The 20,365-nt window shown below is 38.7% G+C and overlaps 2 pseudogenes; one reads left to right on the top strand and one right to left on the bottom strand.

Annotated features, from left to right (window-relative positions):
- The window catches only part of LOC129530224 (centriole and centriolar satellite protein OFD1-like), a 31,950-nt pseudogene extending 28,961 nt beyond the window's left edge, over positions 1-2,989 (top strand).
- LOC134757947 (centriole and centriolar satellite protein OFD1-like) overlaps positions 1-20,365 on the bottom strand; it is a 318,779-nt pseudogene that overhangs the window by 101,223 nt on the left and 197,191 nt on the right.

Below are 20,365 nucleotides of genomic sequence, written 5' to 3'. Positions count from 1 at the left end.
ATTTGTATAATAGTAAATTAGCCATTCCAGAAATAATAACCCTTAAATTTGTAAAGCAAATTCATCAAAAAATTCGTATAAGAAAAACAGCACTAAAAACTTACTGAAATGCCACTTCTACATGGCAGGACTCACTGCCATCGCTCAAGTGGTTTGTGAGCAGTGCTTAACTTATGCTCAAAACAACCAAAGACAAGAGCCTACCCGACCTCCAGGAATCCAAAAAATAAAAGCTATGCCTTGTAAGTATTACTTGTAAACTTCACCAAACTGTCCCATGCCAGGGACTATTGGTATATACTAGCACTTATTTACACCTTTTCAACATAGGTTAAGGCTTTCCCACCAGGACAGAAAAAGCAAACAAGTAGTTAAAAAACTGTTAAAAAAAAAAAAAACATTATCCCCAGGTTTAAACTGCCTCTAACTTTGAAGTCAAATACTAGTTCAGCAATTATAGTTAGAACAATTTAAAATCTAGCAAACTGGCATGAAGAAAAATGAAAGTTACACACAGCCTACTAATCACAAAGTTAAAAAAAGAAAATAAAAATGCATAAGGGAAATAAGCAGTTACTAAAATAAATTATCAAAAATCTCACTATAATAAAATCAAATCCTGCCCATGGTGGTCATTCCAGTCAGGTGCACCCCCACTAAACAAACTAGGTATTCACCCTATAAAATTTCATTCAATCAGCCACACCCAATCATAAGTCAAATTAAAAGTAATCTCTTTAAACCAAGGAAATTAACCTTAGAAAAGCAAATTGTGGATTTAAAAATAGCCACATGAAGTATTCATAGTTAGGTACACAAAAAAATGCATGCCTGTAAGACAGACAGCTCCAGCATGCTTCTTTAAACCTAAAGACTCTGTTTGGGTTATAAAAATGAAATCCAACTTCTCTAGAAACCATGTGGGATGGGCCCCATACTGTAATCTTATCCACTCCCACTGCTGTTAAAATTGCAGGAATCATGGCTTAGATCCATCATGGTTGGCTAAAACAGGCAGCCCAAGACGAGTAAATGAACCACAGGACCCAAACCATCCAACCTGGCTAATCATGCAACAAGATGGAATTGTCACTGAGAACAACAGCCCTGCTCTGGTCACTCCAAAAGCTGACCAATCTATGCAAGAAAAGTTTAATAAGAAGACAACACACCCTGCTCTTCTCACACTCCAGAAAATAACTAGTCTATGCACAGCCAAAACTATAAAATTCATCAAGCAAGTAAATATAATTAAAAATCATCAGTCTAATAACTTGCACTGTAATACTAATTATTTTACTGTTATTCTGTCACTATGCTCAACCTCCTCCCCTGGGTATGAATCTCTTCTAACCATGCTAAACATAAATATGCTATTCATTGCTTTGCAGTCATTTCCCCACTTAACCTTGACATAAAAAAAGCACCCCATAATGTTGCCCACCCTCTAGACATACTACCTAGTCCAAAAACAATATAACCAGCCACACTGCTACTCAGTTAATGGCTCTAACTAAATGTCAACCCTTGCCCAAAGAAGAAAACATGCTTTCCCATAAAGAATAAAATAATACTATTGCCTTCTATTAAATTTCTCCTGTAAAAGGCATAACAAAAAAAAAACAGAGAAAAATGTGGCAAGACAAGTGTCAAGACGAAAAGAAAAACAAGTTTTTCACTGTGTAGCTAGCTGACTCCAAGGACAGTTATAAAATAACACTGTCTAAAAAGTTGAGGCCAAGGGAATGGGTTGCAAATAGGTCCCACTGGAGCAAAGTTGAAAAGAAAAGCAAATTACCGTCTCTCCTTCTCTGAAACATTAATTATGGCTATGTTTACCAATGCTTGTATTTAGTAAAATTTGTAGGTTCCTGTCTTTCTTTCATCACAGCTGCAAAACCCAGCTACACAAGACAAGAAGTTATGCTAAGTCAGCAGTTACACTATAAATTACATACCCTTTTATTCTATAATCAGCTGCATTGGTTCTGCTTCTGTAAGTTTGCTTATAAAATCCCTGCTTAGTCTTTATTCAATACTCAGCTTTTTTGGATATATGTTCGCTGAGCTGGTGCACCTAAATAAATCCTCCTCTTTCCCCATATCGGCCTCTCCGGTCCTCTGTTTCCAGCAACACCAGTCATGTTCCCAAAGATTTCCCTTTTTTTTTGAGACAGAGTCTTGAATTGTCACCCAGGCTGGAGTGCAGTCTCATCACACTGAGCCTCTGCCTCCTGGGTTCAATCAGTTCTCCTGCCTCAGCCTCCTGAATAGCTGGGACTACAGATACACACCACCATGTTTTGCTAATTTTTGTATTTTTAGTAGAGACGGGTTTTCACCCTGTTGACGAGGATTGTCTCAAGCTCCTGACCTCGTGATCTGCCAGCCTCAGCCTCCAAAAGTCCTAGGATTACAGGCATGATCCACACCACACATGGCCAGGTTTTTTCTTTTTGGGTACTTGTGATAAGCCAAAAAGAATGATAAGACACACACACATGCTGAGTGGGGTACTCTGCTCACTCCAGCTTGTGCTATTGCCTCCTCAGCTGGTTCATGCTGAAAATGTGCAGGATTTTTTGGGAAATATTTTATTTTTATTGAAAAACTAAACTCCTAGGAAGAGCATTCAGAGTCCAACATTATTCTTCTTTAACAAGTGTAGTACCTACTTCACAGCATAACATAGTTACAAGGAGTTACTGAGTAAGCAGGTATTAATTGCTGAGAACAATGCCTCATGGTGGTGGTGAGGTGGAGCTAATCTTTACCAAAAAAAGGAGAAAAGGAATTTTTCAGAGCATTTTCTTGAATAACAGAAGGCTTTTTTTTTTTACCACCTGATGCTCTTGGGTTCTCCCTTATTAAATCTTCACATTCTTGAATTTTATTCTTCCAATCTAGTCTTTACCAGAGACAGATGGAACTTCAAGATAAAAGTGAATTTCCAGATGTGGACAAGCTATCTTTTAAGGATAATGAGTAATTTGACTCATCTTTTAAATATTAAGTTCCACATAAGTACCAGTTTTCATAAGTTGAAGATGTAGAAAACTTAGTTTTGGTGAAAGATACCTATTGGTGTTAAAAAAAAAAACAGCAGTTACAAATTGAAACATTTTTATTTTGGATAAACTGCAAGTACAGCTGTATCACCTCATTTTCCTATCATGAAGCTTTTTATGCTTGTGTCTCTCACTTTTAAAAAATTTCAGCATGACTAATTTCAGAGTTTCAGCTAAGCTCATAAATACATCATTAACTTATCAGATTTAAAATAAGTGATATTTAAAAATGTCTTTCTTCCCTTATATGGAATTCAGGGATGTTATTTTTCTTTAAATTTACTGATTCTGTGGATTTCCTCCGATCTAGGAGGCCTCATTTTTAGTGAAAGGGTGGTGATAAAAGAACATTAAGAATCCAGAAACTGGTGTCCTGGCTATGGGCCTGCCCTAGACTGTCTCAATTTGTAGTCACTTTGTAAGTGTAGAATAAGCATGTAGAGCCTATCATCTCTAAGGTTCTTCCCAGCTTGAGAAATCTTTATATTTTTATGTAACCCATTGGTTAGTCTTGTAAAAGTCATCTTCTAATCTGGAAGTATAATATTTTGCAAAGTTAAATGAGAGGGCTTAGTAAATTTTGTGAATATTTCTTAAAGCCTTTGTGTTCAATCATTGACATTTCAATAGAATTCAAATGATTATCGACAAGCCATTTGAATTCTTCGCTGTCACTTTCCTGTTGGGAAATCCAATTTTGTAAAGGAAGTTAATTCTTTCAAGTACAAGAACACTCTGACAAGCAAATACACTGGCAAGTGGTTATGTCTGGAACTTCACAAAATCCTCCCAGGAAAAAGTGCACCTCATTACTCTGGCTGAAGTTGCCATGCTGTAGCCAGTTGCCCCCACATGGTACTACTCTCCTTTGTTCTTGCTGTTGTTGTTAATGACTCATGGGAAAACCATTTGTGCCTCATGCAGATGCAGGAAACGTGCCCAGGCACCTTGAAATGGATGAGTTCTCTTCTGGAGATGTGCCTCACATGGGCGCATATCAGAAGATACGCCTCATGTGGGCGGTGCTGCAGGTGCTGTGCCCATCTAATATCAGCACCCAAGAAAGTGCTTTATTTTAACTAACAGTCAGCAGGGTCATGTCTGTTTACTCTGTGTAGTGTGTACTCTGTGAATTATTTCATGTGTCACTGAAGGTCTTTTTGTAGGTGTAAATTAGTCAAAGTATAGGCTTGGGAGTTATAGTGTCATTATGTTGTTAATAACATTCCTCAAGTAATTTCTGTGTTAACATGTAAAGACCCTGCTGAGGAAAGGACATATGGCAATGAAGGACTTCTTATTTAGGCTTCCCAGGTCAGTTGCTTAAAAATGTTTTCAGTAACTATTCAGTGTCTGGCATACTAGGTGGACTTTTCCGCAAAACTCATCTGCAAAAACTATTTCCTGCAGGTCTTGAGAAGTCATCTTGAGAAATCATGATGAAACACTGGAATAAAAGGTAACTCCCATTATATAACTTTATTGTGATTGAAACATTTAAATATTTCTTTTTCCATCTGTGTGCTTCCCTCGTGTCTTAAGAAATTAGGGGAGGAGAAACTTTGTATTTCAATTTTTTGGAAAAGCTGTGACGCTGAGTTAACTTAGGACTGGAGAAAAACTGGCCATCAGACTTCTCTCGTCTGGCCTACTTTTTCATTCCAGTCTTCTTTGAGATTACCCACTTCCCTTGCTGGAGGTGGAGGGAGATGGGAAGAGAGCTGTGGGAGCTTTGCAGTTTGTTCCAGGGCTGAGCAAACAGCCAGGCTCTATTCTTTTGGGGTCAAAGTGTTTAAGCCTCAAATATGAAAATTTCTCAAGTTAAGCCACCTCTTAGTTTTCCCAAAACATTGAAAATACGTCATCTTCAAAACATTTCCAAAACCTCTTGTTAGCAGTTTCTTGCTTATAGTCGTGGCACTCGGGAACATATAGAATTACTTAGAGAGGCAAGGAATTTTGAGAGGTTGGATTTTACTGATTCCAGAGTAAATCTGCTTTGGAAAGCACTTAGTGAGACTTGATCTAGAGCCTGTCTCTGCTGGGCACTTTCCTTGGGGCTGAACATGCAACAGTGAACAAAACCAAGCCCTAGTCTTCCTGAATTTCTAGTCACTGAGGTAGATGGTCAGCAAGCCATTAAGCAGGACTGCAGAAGAAATGGGCTGCAGCTGATGAGTAGCGGACATGGCCACAAGAGGGAGTTTCTGACAGGCAGCCATTTGTCACAGGCCTGAGCAAGGGAATAAAAATAATGTGACAGAATAAAGGAAATCAACTGAGTAGAATAAAGGAAATCAACTGCCTCTGAGAGAGAATGTACATTATAATAGTGGCTATAAAATTATTAAGCAACATAGTGAGTAACACTGTTGTTATTGAGAATATTTATATTCATCATTTCACCTCTTCATCTGGGCACAAATGGAATTGAAAAGGCTGAAATTTGGTGTCTCTTATACGAGGTGCTCAATAAACATGCTTTATTTCTTTGTCTTTGTTTCCAAAGAGGTTTCTGTATTCCACCGTGCAGGTGTGAAATATACACCAGAACAGAAAAGTAGTTTGTTGAAGACCTCTCAATATAGAGGTTCTGAAACAACATTGCTATTTTGAGATTACTATTCCATATAAGAAAGCAATCTCATTTTAGAGTAACTTCTGTTTCTTCTTCTAGCAAGGAGGAAGTTGCATTTCTGCCTGCAGAAATCAAGCGTCCCTTTTGGTATTTTAATTTCACGAGAAGGATTGAGAAGAGACAGGTGTTGGAGAGGGAGAAAAAACTGCATTGCTTCTCTCTTATTCATGAAATTAACTCAGTCCCTGCTGGTGACTTAAAACAAGGCAGAGCAAAAAGGTTCAGAATCCTCCAGTAAACCTATGAATTTTTCTTCTCATTAGCATTGCTAGCTTAAAAAAATAGGTTATGGGTCAGAACTGAAAGAGAAAGGTCAGCATAATAGTTTCTGAGAATGAAGTCTAATTAAACATATGAGATGTAGGGATCTGTGCCAAGACGCAAAGGGAACAGACAGTTTATTAAAATATGGGCCTTCCCTGGAAAAAACAGAAGTGGATGAAACAAGTATGTGTAGGTTTTCAAGAAGCAGGTGCAAGATATCGTGCAAGTAATGTGCTGGGGTGGTTTGGTTACTTATTATTTCAGAAATAAGGGGGAGATGGCATTGCAGTTGGGTCTCAAGTAGCATACCAGGCTTAATGACTGTTCAGGAGTAACACAGGCTGAGGAGACAGTAAAGGCAAATGCCAAGCAAGGAAGACACAGCCATGGCCAGGCCCCAGTGAGTGGGTTGACACAGATGAAATATTTCTAGTACACAACTGGTGGTGTTATAGGAAATCAATATGGAAAGATAAAGGCAGATTATTGGAGCCCAGACTACCATGGTGTTGAACTCTAGCAGAGCAGAGGCACTGCACAGCAGATACACCCCTTCCTCTCAGGAAATGCCTGGTGCAGGTGACCACAAGTTACTGGAGGGCAGAGACTGACTTCACGGAGAGTCTTGACTGGGCTGATTAGGTATTCCAGGGAGACGGTGAAGAAGGCACCTGTCGCAGCCGAAGGACAGGGAATGTGAATGTGCCAGCGCTGTTTGCAGGGTGGATAGAGGATAGAAAGAGCATGATGAAAAACACTGGGATGATCACGCCTGGGACGAAGGTGGTGCTGTGCCAGTTTCACGTGTGTGTGGCAGGAACCTGTCAGAACTGTGGACGCGAGTATAGGTAGAGAGACCAGGAGTAGAGGAAAAGATATGGAAAGGATCCACATCTGAGTAATCACAAAAACCCCAGGAAAGGCTGCCGTCCATTTGGAGGAAGTAGAGAATGAACACTGAGATGGCTAGAATGGCTGGGGGAGTGCAGGGGTGTCATGTCAGTTCTTTCAGGGTGGAACAGACTTGAGCATCTTTGTGGGAATAAGAGTTATAAAACTGCTTGCAGAAATAGGGATCAGTGGCTCAGGAAGTGTCCTAAAGATAAGAGAGGGATTATAATCAAAAGCTGAGGCAGAAATGTAGTCTTTGCTTTCAAAAAGAGAAAGGAAATCTGTGTGAAAGATGAGAACCTGTGACATAGAGGGAGGATATGTCAGTTGGAGTCGGTCATGCTGAGGGTGACTTGTCTTCATCTCAGCCAAGTGAAGTGGAATGCCATGGCAAGGAGCGGGATTGGGGGCTTGAAGTCAATGAACATGGGACAGCGACTTGAAGCAGGACACATGTCAACCAAAAGCCAAGTAGATTCTCCCCGGGTATTGGCAAGGACTCCTGCAGACTTGTCCCACATTCATCTGAGGAATCTGATACGCGCCGCAACTCTTTATTTTCCGTCCTATTAGGTGTAGATCAGAAAGAAGTTGAAGAACAAAAGGAAGAAGAAAAACAATATGGAAACTGCAAGTGAAAGAATGAAGGCAGAGAGAAGAAAAAAGGCAGAGTAACCTACATTTTAGGAAGGGAACAAGGGGAACTAGAAAAACTGGATTCAGAAAGGATAGTAATTATGACTTAATTCTCTGTACAAGTTGCTGCATTGTACATCTTTAGTAAGTACACTGAGGTGAGTGAAGGGAGTCAATTAGTGTCCAAAGTCAAAGCAGTGGCAGGTGCCCAAAAAAACATCCCTGTTCTCTTCTTGTCTTACAGACACTGAGAACGTCTGCATAGACTATGCAACTCAGGAGTTTGGTAGTAAATGATTGTTTTTGGAGGTAATTTTTGTGCATTCTAATCTGATCCTTAATAAGGCTGTAAAAAAGGTAGACTGTGCTTTGCTTCAGAATATTGCTTTGAATCACATATGTTTAAAGAAGAGGCTTTCAACGTCAGCTAGCTGGCACTAGAAGAACCCAAGGGCAGAGATGGCTGCCAGTCCAAGTTTTCTTCCAGGGGCATAGGCTGCCTCCCTTTTTCCTCAGGTTCTCTTCTTCCCTTCTGCATTCTGATTCTTGTCCTGTCAGATGGATTACTTTTCCACTTAACACACTTGTTAAGTCTTGCTTTAATTACAGTAGCATATGAATGTTCCCTGGATTTCTGGTTAATTCAAGTCTAAAGCACAGGACACTTCAGGGAAATTAATCACTTCCTTCATTGAGATGACCTATTTGTTTTCCACTGATGCTAGGAATGACTTCCATTATAAAAAATTAGTTCACTGGCATACATGCTGTGGGTGACACACGGGGCTTCTGTGGTTTATTTTAACTTCTTGGAACAGGAATCCACATCCGAGTACTCTTTATTCTTCATTGAAGACAAAAAGGTGAAAAGCATAAAAAATCAGAAGTTCAGTTGGAACCTTGAGTCTTTTAAAGGTATTACTCTTTTGACAAAAATTTATAGATTTTTTTCTTAAGATAAAATATTTAAGAGATTTTGGTTTGTCAAAGTTTGTAAAGGTAGGGTGGTTCTTTGTTTTAGGATCAAGAGAGAAAAAAGCTATTATCATATAACAAGTACCTTAGTAGTGACATTAATATTTTATATAAGTCTGAAGTATCATGGTGTTAAATGCATACCTGATGGTTAATTGTGATGTGCTTGCTAAATTTTTTGTTTATAAGTCACCACTTTTTTAGGCTTTTAAATGACATATGTGTTTCAAAGTGGTTCTTAGAGAAAAATATTTCATAAAATTAATGCATACCTAATTTCAAAATTCTTCCCTTTCCCACATGCAATCAGAGCTCAAGAAAGGTGGCTCAGGAAGGCTCCCTATAGACATGCTTCAATGTAGTGATGAAATTGAAATGGACTTGGTTTCCCCGCACACGGTGTTTTATATGTGAACAGTTAATTGCTCACCTTGTCAGCCAAAAGAAACAGTTAAGAATTTGAGGTTGCCTGTAAGAAGTTATTGAATCAGTCAGAATTACTGGCTATAAAAAGAATGGATTGAGTTTTTTAACTTGTGAAATTGATCCTAATATAATCTATAAGCTAGGCCAGAAACTCCCCAGGAAATAAATTGAGAACATTATGAAGATACCAAATAAATCTGACACAAATTTTCAAGATTTTTATATTTTAATTTTTGTCTTCCCTTTGGTAATGTAACAGGTTTTTCTCATGAAGAACCAGATGACTTTTGGTAACCAGGGTTGCTCCTCAGATTCTAATTCAAATATGATGAGAAGTTACATAACATTTACTTCTTTGTAAACGTTTCTCTGTCATCAGACAAAACTCTCAATATAAATCAGTGTGTAATCCAGTGTATTTGATTTTTCCTAATTGTATTTGGTATTATAGTGTATGAACCAAGAATAACTGAGTCAAGTGAAAAACCCCTTTTCCAGTCATAAAATGTCTCATTCATTATACTAAAATGAGCTGTTCTTTTTTAAAAACTTTCTAATTTTTGTCTTAAATTTTTAGATGAGTATAACCCATCTCATTGGTCAAATGTAGGCCTACATTTGGGAAAGGTAAGTGTGTTCTTTCCTCTGAAGAGTTGGGCTGCCATCTGTAAAACAAGAGGCCATTTTTTCCAGCACATTTCTGTTTTCTACCTGAACATTAAAATACAGATTTTTGTAGGCATTAGAAATAGTACAATATTGCCTCTGGTCTTTGCACTTGATGCTTGTAGCTTGAATACATGGGTCCCTCCAGAATTTATATGTTGGAATTTAAAAAACCCAGTGTGATAGAGTTAAAAGGTGGGGACTTTGGGAGGCAATTAAGAGTGCAATTAGTGACCTTATGAAAGAACTCGGTGGAACTAACTAGGCTTTTTTGCCGTTCCATCATTAGAGTGCACTGTATTTGTCCTCTCTGGAGAACACAAAAACAGGGTGCTGTCTTGGAAGCGGAGACCAGGACTTCACCAGGCATTGAACCTATCAGTGCCTTGATCTTGGAGTTCCCAGTCTCTAAAACTGTAAAAAAAAATTTTCTGGTTTCATAGGTTACCCAGTCAAAGATACTGTGTTATAGCAGCAGGAACATACTGAGATATCATCTTTTTTGTGGAATCTTTGGTCCTCATATTTAATGGATGGGCTTCAAGTATTTCATTAGTTTTTAAACACAGGGCTCCTCCTTTGCAATTGACTTCATTTTTATTTTTTAAAAGTCAACTTTTGCAACGTAGAACTGGAAAAATAATGTCTACTCAAACCTGTAGGGTGTCCTAGGTTTTGTGGCAGAATCACTGTGGATAATTTAGAGGCTACTTAAGCAGTAGGCAGAAAGGAATGTGACAAATAACACACTAATTGAACTGCTAACAGTTTTTCTGTCATGCACAAATAAAGGGTGATTATCCAGGGTCAGCACCTCAATGAGGAGTGGCCATGTGTCAATAGTGACAAAGGCTAGGCCTCACCAAGAAAGGTCAGACGCGGAGAATCCAAATTCAGAATTCCGTTGACAGATAAGGAGTTCAAACAGATTATGTAATAAGATTATGGGAAACATATTTAGCTCTGTAACTCTAGAGAGTAACTGTTAGAAGTGGGTTTCTATATATTTCTGAGTAAATCTTTCTGTTTTTGTACCTTCTATTTGAAAAATAAACAACTAAACATGGATCCTGATCATTTCTAATTTGCACAAGTTTAAGCCATGTTAATCTCATAGGCAGATGGCTTTTATTTGTTTGAAAACTAGTCAGAAAAGTTCTTACTTTATACAGAAAATCTACAAAGGTGCTAGTGGTACTTTTATGCCCAATACAGCCCAGTAGATTTTAATATTTTCTTAAATTGCTGAAGAGATTTTTGCCAGAAATAAACCAAGTAGCACACACAGACTTGATTACCATACCAATGTGCAATCTTTACTACGCACATTATTCAAAAGTGACACCATACTGAAGCCAAAGAAAGATAGTATTTATATATGGTAAAAAGTAAGTGAATGAAGTTATACATTTATTTCATTTCTCTTAATACATCCACAACTATTTTCACCACTATAGAGCTTTAAAATAAGCATACACAAGTATTGACTATTATTTACAAATATTTATTGCCACACTTGAGTACAACTATAGGAAACCCTTGACACTGATTGAAAATATGGATTCACTGTCAGATTACAAAAATTTATACATAGCAAAATTTAATTCTCTTTACATAAAAAATATTAGGCTACATAAACAAAACTTTCAAAATTTTCTGATAATATCTACCGGAATTAGAAAGGTAAAATTCGGCTTGAGACCCTACCTCTTCTGGAATACTGGACTCTGAAGGCATCACTATTGCTGGAAACAATAGTGAAATCTGTCATGCAACGGAAAACAAAATATGTAGCTACTTTGGAATAGTCGTTCTCTACAGAAGAGAGCGTCTTTCAGTTAAAAGAAAATATTCCAAACAGGCATTTTTATGGAGTAACCAAAAAAAAAAATAAAAATCCACTGATATATATGGTACTTCATCTTCAAATTTAATAGCATCCAGATAAAAGTGTAATTCCTTTCTTAATTTTGAATACATTCCTGCACATGTGGTGTTCTAAAATCCAGGAAACAGCCAACACAAGTTAACTTTTAACGTGTACATACATAGTGGATACTATATTAAGCAGCCCATTTGAAAAGCACTGCTTTACCCAACAGTTGTATAGATCATTTCATAAAGAACTGCACAGAGTTTACCATCACTAACACCCGGTACCTATAGTCACTTAATGTCTGGAACACAGTACTGCAGAAGGTAAATTTCTTTTGAAAATGGCTTGGACTCAAGCAGTTTTCTTGTGGAACATCAAAATTTATTATTTCAAGAAATTAAGATTTAGATAAGAAAAACGAAATTCGAATCCTCATTTAAATTACTTACACCTTCAAGTCTATAAAAGTAGGAGGTTAGAGGTCTGTGGCCAATTTGAAATTAGGTTTTAGATAGTTGATTTGAAGCTGTTTACCCAGGCCACTGAAAAATGGTTTAAATTGGTGGTCATTTTGGTGAGGTAACAATTCTTAATTAAAAAAATATATAGAAGAAAATTCTGTGAAAGATATTTGGGTCTTTGGTTACGATATAAATTCTGAAAAATGTATACCAAGTACTCCTTAAGGCAGAGCTGACATGTATTTCTCAAGGATAATAAAAACTGGATCACTATTTTGTTGAAATAAAAACTATTATAAAAGTGCTTCTGAAATTCTTGTCAATGAGTCCGAATACAGATTCTTTAGTAGTAGAGTCAGCAGGACTGCAGCTAATTTTGGGGTTACTGAAAAATATTTTCTTATGGGCTGAGGAAATTTATGGGTCGTGGACTTGGGAGAGAAAGCTAATTTAAAAAGTCAGTCATGAGACGAATCACATTACCTTTGAGCCAAAGTTTAATAAATGTCAGCAGTCAGAATTGAAACTTCACGCCAATTCCACTTTATTTCTTATGTTGATAACACTTATTTGAGAATAAATTGCATATATGTGAATTTATGATCTCATCTTTTGATTCTGGCATGTCACAGGTCCGTATCAAAGAGTACCATATATTCCATTGAGTGTCTTGGCAGAAATGTTCTAGCAGTAAGTGTGAATGTGCCGCAAATTTCCAAAGAGTTACAGGTCATCTTGTCAAAGTGTGGCCTTTTAAAATGACTAACATATAACCTCCAATATTTGTTCTAAAGAAAAAGATGTACTCACTGGAAGGTATTCCAGGAGCTACATCCCAGCAGCTTGAGACAGAAAGTGAGGTGTTTCAATGTCTACATTACTTTGGTGGGATACGCCTCTGTAATGCAGAGCAGCTGTCTGATAATTTGTCAGAGCTGTAAATGTGTTGGCTGAAACACTCCAGCAAACATTAATGTGTAAGAATTGAGTTACTCCTTTTACTGAAACTGTGTATGTTGCAGTTCCTGCTCTTTCTGTGCTTTGATATCCTGGTAAGCCTGCATTTTGTTGGCATCCAAATAAGCCCAGTTAGAAGACAGTATCATGAGGAAGTGGATCTGGAAGAGAAGGGTGAGCATGATGGCTAGTGAGCACGTGAGAAGGTAAAGCAAGGTGCTAGTTAGACTAGATGGACCTGGCGTTAAAGGGAATGAGGGTTATTCTGTATTAATACTTGCTCTACTAGCAGAGCTGTCAAATCCTGAAAGTGGCTCTACTACTTGGCTTCACATTAAAAAACTGAAGAAAAGTAAGTACACAAACATTGCAAAGTATTTCTATTAACTATTAAGTGTCTGTATACTGATGAGTATCAGTCTAGGTGGGTAATATATTAAACACCTGTCACTACAGTTGGGATTTGTCCACATAAATACATATGCATAAAATTTGCCTCAGATATATATTGAGACAATGCTACTGAGGCATTTAAATTTGTGACTGTTAGGTTAACTTTAAAAGTTTTTTCATATTTTGATATTTCTTATTTTCTCTGTCACCTTATAACTTATATATTATTATGTCTCTTTACTGCTTGCATTTTTCTTAAAACTCTCCTTTGCCTCATACAATATCAGTGGCCTTACTTTTTTGATAAATCCCTGTTAAATTTCTCTAAACCTTTTTTTCAGTATTTCAGTGTGATTACTTCTAGGTAAAAGCAGTTTTTTTCTCAATGTACTATTAGAGTATTTTATATTTCAACACAGAAATTTAAACAGTTTACATCTAATATGATTTCTCTCTTATCTATATAACTAATATCTTATTGAACAGTTATTCTACCCTAGATTTTCTTTGCCTCTGCCTTTGCCTCCCCTCCATCTGCCTTAGTTCTTCTCTCCCTCTCCCCACCCACCACCTGATTTCCTAATTGTTTTGATTTCATTTTCTCACTGATACGTATTTCTTTTCCCACTTTTGACATTAATCATGATATTTCTACACTTTCTGTAGTTAATCACTGGGACCCAGTTAGTTGATTTTTTGTGAACAAACTAAAACATGTATTAGCCCCATTAAAAAAAAAAAAACTTCCTGTAATACCTCTTTGATTTGGAAATTTATTTTTCTTCTTGCTAAAATAAGAAACAAGGAAACTTTTATTCTTTTCCTTGGTCTTTTGATAAGTCTTTGACATTTACATAATCTTTGTGGGTTGAAAAACATATTTTTAAATAACAATAACATATGTGGAATAATATTCTGTGTAGAGATTACTTTTGTATTCTGCCTGTTGCCCTATCTACACATTTTTGTCTTATGGTGTTTTTTATAAATGTACATGAAAGCTTCCTACTCTGAGCTCAACTTTCATAACTTCTCTTTCATAAATGGCCACCAGGTAAAATGAAGGATTGTCAGTTACCTTTTCATTTTAAATAAACAACAAACAACATTTCAGTGTAATTCTCAATATTCTTGTAATTTCGTAATATTCTCAGTATTGCATGGACAGACTTATACTAAAAAATAATTATTTGTTATTTGTCAATAAATTGTCAAATTTCAAATTAAAATGTGACATTTAAATGCCTGTATTTTCCCCCTACATCTGGCAACCTTACTTTCATATCTACTTAGGAAACTACATTTTCTTGCTATATTTATGTTGAATCTACTGTATAAGAAACAAATAAAGAAAAATTATTTGATTTCCTTTAGTATATGTTTCATTTTTCAACAATGAATAATTGTCTATTTAAAAAATTTATTTTTGTCCTGCTACCTGCCTGTTTTTGCCTTTAGATTCCATTTCTTCATCTCAAACAACGCCTAAGCCTACTTATAATGAAAACCTTCTTGATTTAAATTTTTATTTTCGTGTGTGACCCTTAATTGTCTTCCTTGACTATCTCTTAGGGCATGGAACATCCACCATTGAATTAGCAATGTTGTCTTTGTAGTGGTAAAGCAAACTTAAGTTCTTGAATGCAAAGTTATTCTGGGTGGAGGGAGCAGTTTTAATCTTTGGAGGTTTCTCAGGACTTAATTTTTCACTCTAGTATTTTATAGCAGTTTCTGATTTTGAGGTTGTTATATCCTTTAGGTAATATGAAAATCCTCTCCTCCATCTAGAATATCACACAGGATAGAAGTTGACATAGGAGTCTTTTCTCTCATGGCTTTGAATAAAAACCACATTCGGTGTTAGATCCTAGTATCTGTGGGCATGGCTTTCACTACTAACTCAAATGTTCTCACTAAATATCTGAACAGTACCTACTTTCACCAATTATTTTGGCAGAGGGTCCAGGCCCACCGAACAAATAAATCGTCTCTTTCCTGGGAATATACCCAACTTTACTCCTCAGTTGACTATTTCAACAAACTACCAAGGTTGATCTCAAACTGATGTTATTGGAGTCCAAACCTCAGAAATGATTTCTTTCTTGATAGTGAGTTTGATTTTTTTTAAATAATTTTTTCTTAGACTTGTATTCCTGGGTTTCATAAGAGTTGCTTTTGCAAATTTTCACTTTCTTCTGCGAGGTAGAAATAAGTGCTTGATTTCTATTAAATCACTTCTTACTTAACAAATAAACTCTGAGAAAGGTATTATTACTATATCCCTTCTGCAACTGAGGAAAGACATATTTTTGCTTATATTTTCTGGAAGCATTGCCAACTATTTTATTTTCCCAAGTGTATTGCAGGTATTCTCTGTTTTCTTCATTGACCTATATTATATATATATGTTATAGATCATTGGCTATTTCACATATGTTATAAAGACTTCTTTGAGATTATTTAATTTTGGTGGAGACTTTATTTTATACAACCACTTTATTGTAGGTAAATCACATCATGTAATACTCTGTAACAGTATCTACCCATGTTGTGCATTATGAGAAAAGCCTTTCTATAACTTTCACTTTTTAGAATTTCCAGTTACAATGCAACACTCCAATGTTTCTGACATAACACCAGAAAATAAAGACGTGCTCTGAAATGTAGAAAGAGGAAACCAGTTTCTCTAAGGACTTCACGACTTGAAGAGTGATAGTATGGTAAATTTACTGGGTTTTCTTTAGGTCTTCCATGTATCCCAAATGATGGACTGTAGATTGAGAATCTCCAATAGGCACAGATGAAAAGGGCTTCAAGGAAATCTTCTCTCCCAGTCAAAGTACCAGGAGAGGATGACCCACCCACTCACAAATCAAAAAAAACACTTCCAGAGGGAATAACCAAGCTACTCAAAAGTCAACCCCTGTCTTTGTTTGGGGCTCAGCGTTTAAATGTTAAATCCTCTAAATCAGGGGGCACACAATAAAATCTGCCTTTTTTACTCACTGGCCTCTACTGTTATTTAATTCTTGCAACATTTTATGGGAGCTCGTCTGTTACTGGAGATGACAGGTGTGCTGTCTTTTTGCCTGTCGGGCTGGAGCCCCAGGCCAGGAATGACCTGTGAACCCAGGTGCGCCATTGGGAGAACTTCAACCCAAAAGAGAGATCAGCTGTCCCATGACCCTGTGAACCCCCTGACAGCACAATGGAACCTAAGGAGCTACAGGATGTTTCCAGGAACCATGGGAAGGTTTGAGGCCCAAGGAAGGACCCATCCCATAAAGACGGAACAGGAGCCTGATCACCTCCCAGGATGTATCTAGTTACCCAACCCAGGATGCAAGATTTGGTCACTAATTGAAATGAAACCTACGCCCCAACCTATGAAGAGAAACTGAGAATGAGAAAGTGTGTGAATGCATGTGCAAGAGTGGGGTGATGTGTGTGGGGCTGCAGGTCTCTTAGTGTAGATCATACATCCTGATTGAAGTGTGGGACTCAGGACTACTGGCTAACGTCCTCCGGAACTACTAAATTCAGCTTAGTGAGGCACACACATTTTAGTGATTGTGGTGGTCTGGGTTCAGGGTTTATACAAACCCTCTGTAAAAGCTAAGCAGCATCTGAAATACTCCCATAAGGGAGGCTGGAGCAAAAGTAAAAGAGTAAATGTATGGTGCCATAGCTGGGAGGACATGGGAGGGAAATCATCAAAACCCACCCTATTAGAATGTATGTTAAAAAGTTTAAGAAAGTTTGTACTCGGAATTGTAGGATCAAGTTGACTCCCCACAGGTAAAAGACTCTTTCTGAAATAGAGTGGCCCTCTTTTAGTGTTGGTTGGCCAGCTGAAAGAACAATAGATAGGGAAGCAATTGGCCATGTACATTGAGTGGTGACTGTTGTCGGAGGACAGCCAGGGCATCCAAACCAATTTTCATATATTGCTCATGGCTAAATATTGTCCAAACTTGAACAGCATGGCTACAGTCCTGCCTGACATCTTATTACAAAACACTTGTGGCTCAAGCCAAGCCTAAAGAGAAAGAGGAATAAGCTTCACCAGCAGCTATGGAGAAAAAGGGAAAGCCACAAGAAAGGCAAGAAAAACTGGCTTTACAGAAGCCAGCAGAGGAGACAGAAATCCCTCCTCCCTCTACCCCAATCTGTCCCTCTTTGCCAAGGCCAACGGCCACTGAGGAGTCAAATTCAGAAAGTGACACAGCCCGGGTTTCCCCACAAATGGAGAAATCAGAGCCCCTGCCCCAGAAGGTCAAGGAGGAGTGTCAGAATAATCGAGTGAGCTGGGGAGCCCTCTACTGTGATGAACATGGCCATATTCAATGGGGGCAATGGAACTTCATCAACCAGCCTATCAATCACTGATCCCCTAAACTGGTAACACCATATTCCCTCCTGCACAGAGAAGCCCCAGGCCCTCATTGATCTGATGCAGTCCATTTTCCAGACACATAATCCAACTTGGCCAGATACTAAACAGCTTCTCCTGATGTGGTTTCACACCAAAGAGCACCGAACGATGACTCAGTCAGCCCTCCACTGGCTGGAAGCCAATGTGCCAGAAAGCACAATGAATTTCCAGGTATACATGCAGATCCAGTTCCCAGAAACAGACCCCCATCAGGACCTACATGATTTGACCCATTTTCAGCATCTGCAGGGGTACGGAGAAGCACTCCTGCAAAGCCAAAAAGAAGGCAGAAAACAGGCAATCAATATAGGAAAAATCTCAGAAATGCTTCAAGAAACTGATGAGAGCCCTGGCGAGTTTTATTAGAAACTCTGTGTGGCATTCTGGCTTTACACTCCATTTGACCCCAAGGATATTAAGAACCAGCAGATGGTAAATGCAGCATTTGTTGGACAAGCCCAGGGGGACATCAGGTGAAAACTGCAAAAGCTGGATGGTTTTGCAGGCATGAATACCACCCAGCTTTTAGAACTGGCCACCGAGACATACCTTAACTGTGACCAGGAGGCACAAAGGGAGGCTGATTGGAGACTCAGGAAGAAGCCTGATGTGCTAGTGGTAGCCCTCATGGAGAGGGAAGCTATCATCACAAGCAGATGCAGATGTAGATGTGGAAGGGGCCAAGCAGGGCAGAGACCCGAATGTCAGCTTAAACTAGATGGGTTCAATGTGCACAATGCAATGGAAAAATAAGTGTTTAGAGGGCAGTAAAAGAAATAGCAGAGGAAATAAAACTATAAAATGGCCAGCCAATTGCCACCACACCCTGAGGGAGCCAGGCATCAACTTGATCAGGCTGGCAGAGACTGAAAAATATGAAGACTGTGCAAGACTGGGCTCCATCTCCCAAGGCTCCCAGGAGCCTGTATTCACAGTAAAAGTAGGGGAGCAACAGATGGACTTTATGGCAAACACCAGCGCTGAACACTCAGTAGGGACACAGCCCATAGGGCCATTATCTAAACATGATACAACTAGTATTGGGGCTACAGTGGTCCCAGAAAAGAGGCCATTTTGCAAGCCAAGGAGGTGTGTCATAAGGGGACAAGAAGTCCAACATGAATTCCTATGCATCCCAAATTGCCCAGTTCCCCTACTTGGAAGAGACCTGCTCCAGACACTGCAAGCACAGATTGCTTTGGGGCCACATGAGGATATAACTTTAAGCCTAACTCACCAAAAGGTCATGGTGTTAACCCTCATCATTCCACAGGCTGAGGAATAAAGAACATACACAAAACAGTCACTGGAACTGTCTCATAAGCCAGGGCTGGAGAAACTGTTTAGGCTGCTTCGTAAAACTTTTGGAGTATGGGCTAAGAATAAGCCACTGGGGCTGGCTGTAAATCATACAGTGGTAATAGTAAAGCTAAAACTGGGAGCAACTCCAGTTGAGGTTCACCAATACCCATTTCCCTGAGAAGACTCAGGGGGCATTCACAAATATTTAAAGTGAATCTTCAAACACAGAATCTTAGTCTCATGCCAGTCACCCTGGAACACTGCACTCCTACCAATAAAAAATCCAGGGTATGGTAAAGATAAGCCAGTGCAAAACCTAATGACGTGAACCAGGCTACTGTAACCATCCAGCTGGTGGTACCAAACCTATACACACTAGCAGGACTCATTCTGGCAAAAGTGCTGCTTAATTTACTTGCCTGGACTTAAAGAATACTTTCTTTTCTCTTCACCTGGCACCAATTAGTCAGCCCATCTTTACATTTCAATGGGACAATTCAATCACAGGCACAGGGTAGCAGCTCACATGGACTAGGCTCCCACAAGGATCCAAAAACACTCCCACAATCTTTGGAGACACACTGGCATCAGACCTCAAGACCTAGAACACACCAAATGACAACTGTTCCTTGCTACAATATATAAACGACCTTCTCCTGGCAGCCCTAACCCCAGGGGACTGCTACCAAGGAACCCAAGACTTTCTCCACCATCTTTATGGAAAACTGGTTATGAGGTATTCAGAAAGAAGGCCCAAATTTGCCAAGAAAGTGCTAAATATCTGAGCTTCATACTAAGCCAAGGGGAACACTGGCTCCGCAGTGAGCAAACGCAATGCATTTATGCGCTCCCAACTCAAACCACCCCGTGCCAAATAAGAAAATTCTTGGGGAAGGCAGGGTTCTGCCATATCTGGATCCCAAATTTCTCACCAATGGCTAAGCCCTTATATAAAGGCACAAAGAGGGGGGGAAAGGCAACTCCTCCTTTGGGAGGCTGTCCAGGAGAAGAAGCTGTTTAAACAAATGAAAGAAGCCTTAACTCAGGCCCCAGCCATAGGACTGCAAAATGTAACTAAGGCTTTCCTTCTATAGGTCCATGAACAAAAGGGATTGGCTATATGTGTCCTGACTCAAGTCATGAAATCATGACATCGCTGGGTGATGTGCTTATCCACACAATTGAACTCCATGGCCCTAGGGTGGCCTCTTTGCCTTAGGGCACTAGCTGCCACAGCCCTATTCCTACAAGAAGCTAAAAAAACTGACTCTAAGTCAACTGACCGTCCAGCTCCTGCACTCAGTTCTAACTTTAATGGATTAGACAGGGCACTATAAGTTATGAAATCCGATAATGACTCAGTAACAGGGGCTCTTA

Source organism: Gorilla gorilla, chromosome Y, assembly GCF_029281585.2.
Source record: "Gorilla gorilla gorilla isolate KB3781 chromosome Y, NHGRI_mGorGor1-v2.1_pri, whole genome shotgun sequence".
NCBI lineage: Eukaryota > Metazoa > Chordata > Mammalia > Primates > Hominidae > Gorilla > Gorilla gorilla.
The sequence above is the reverse complement of the archived record's forward strand: the minus strand, read 5'-3'. Positions and strand labels throughout refer to the sequence as shown.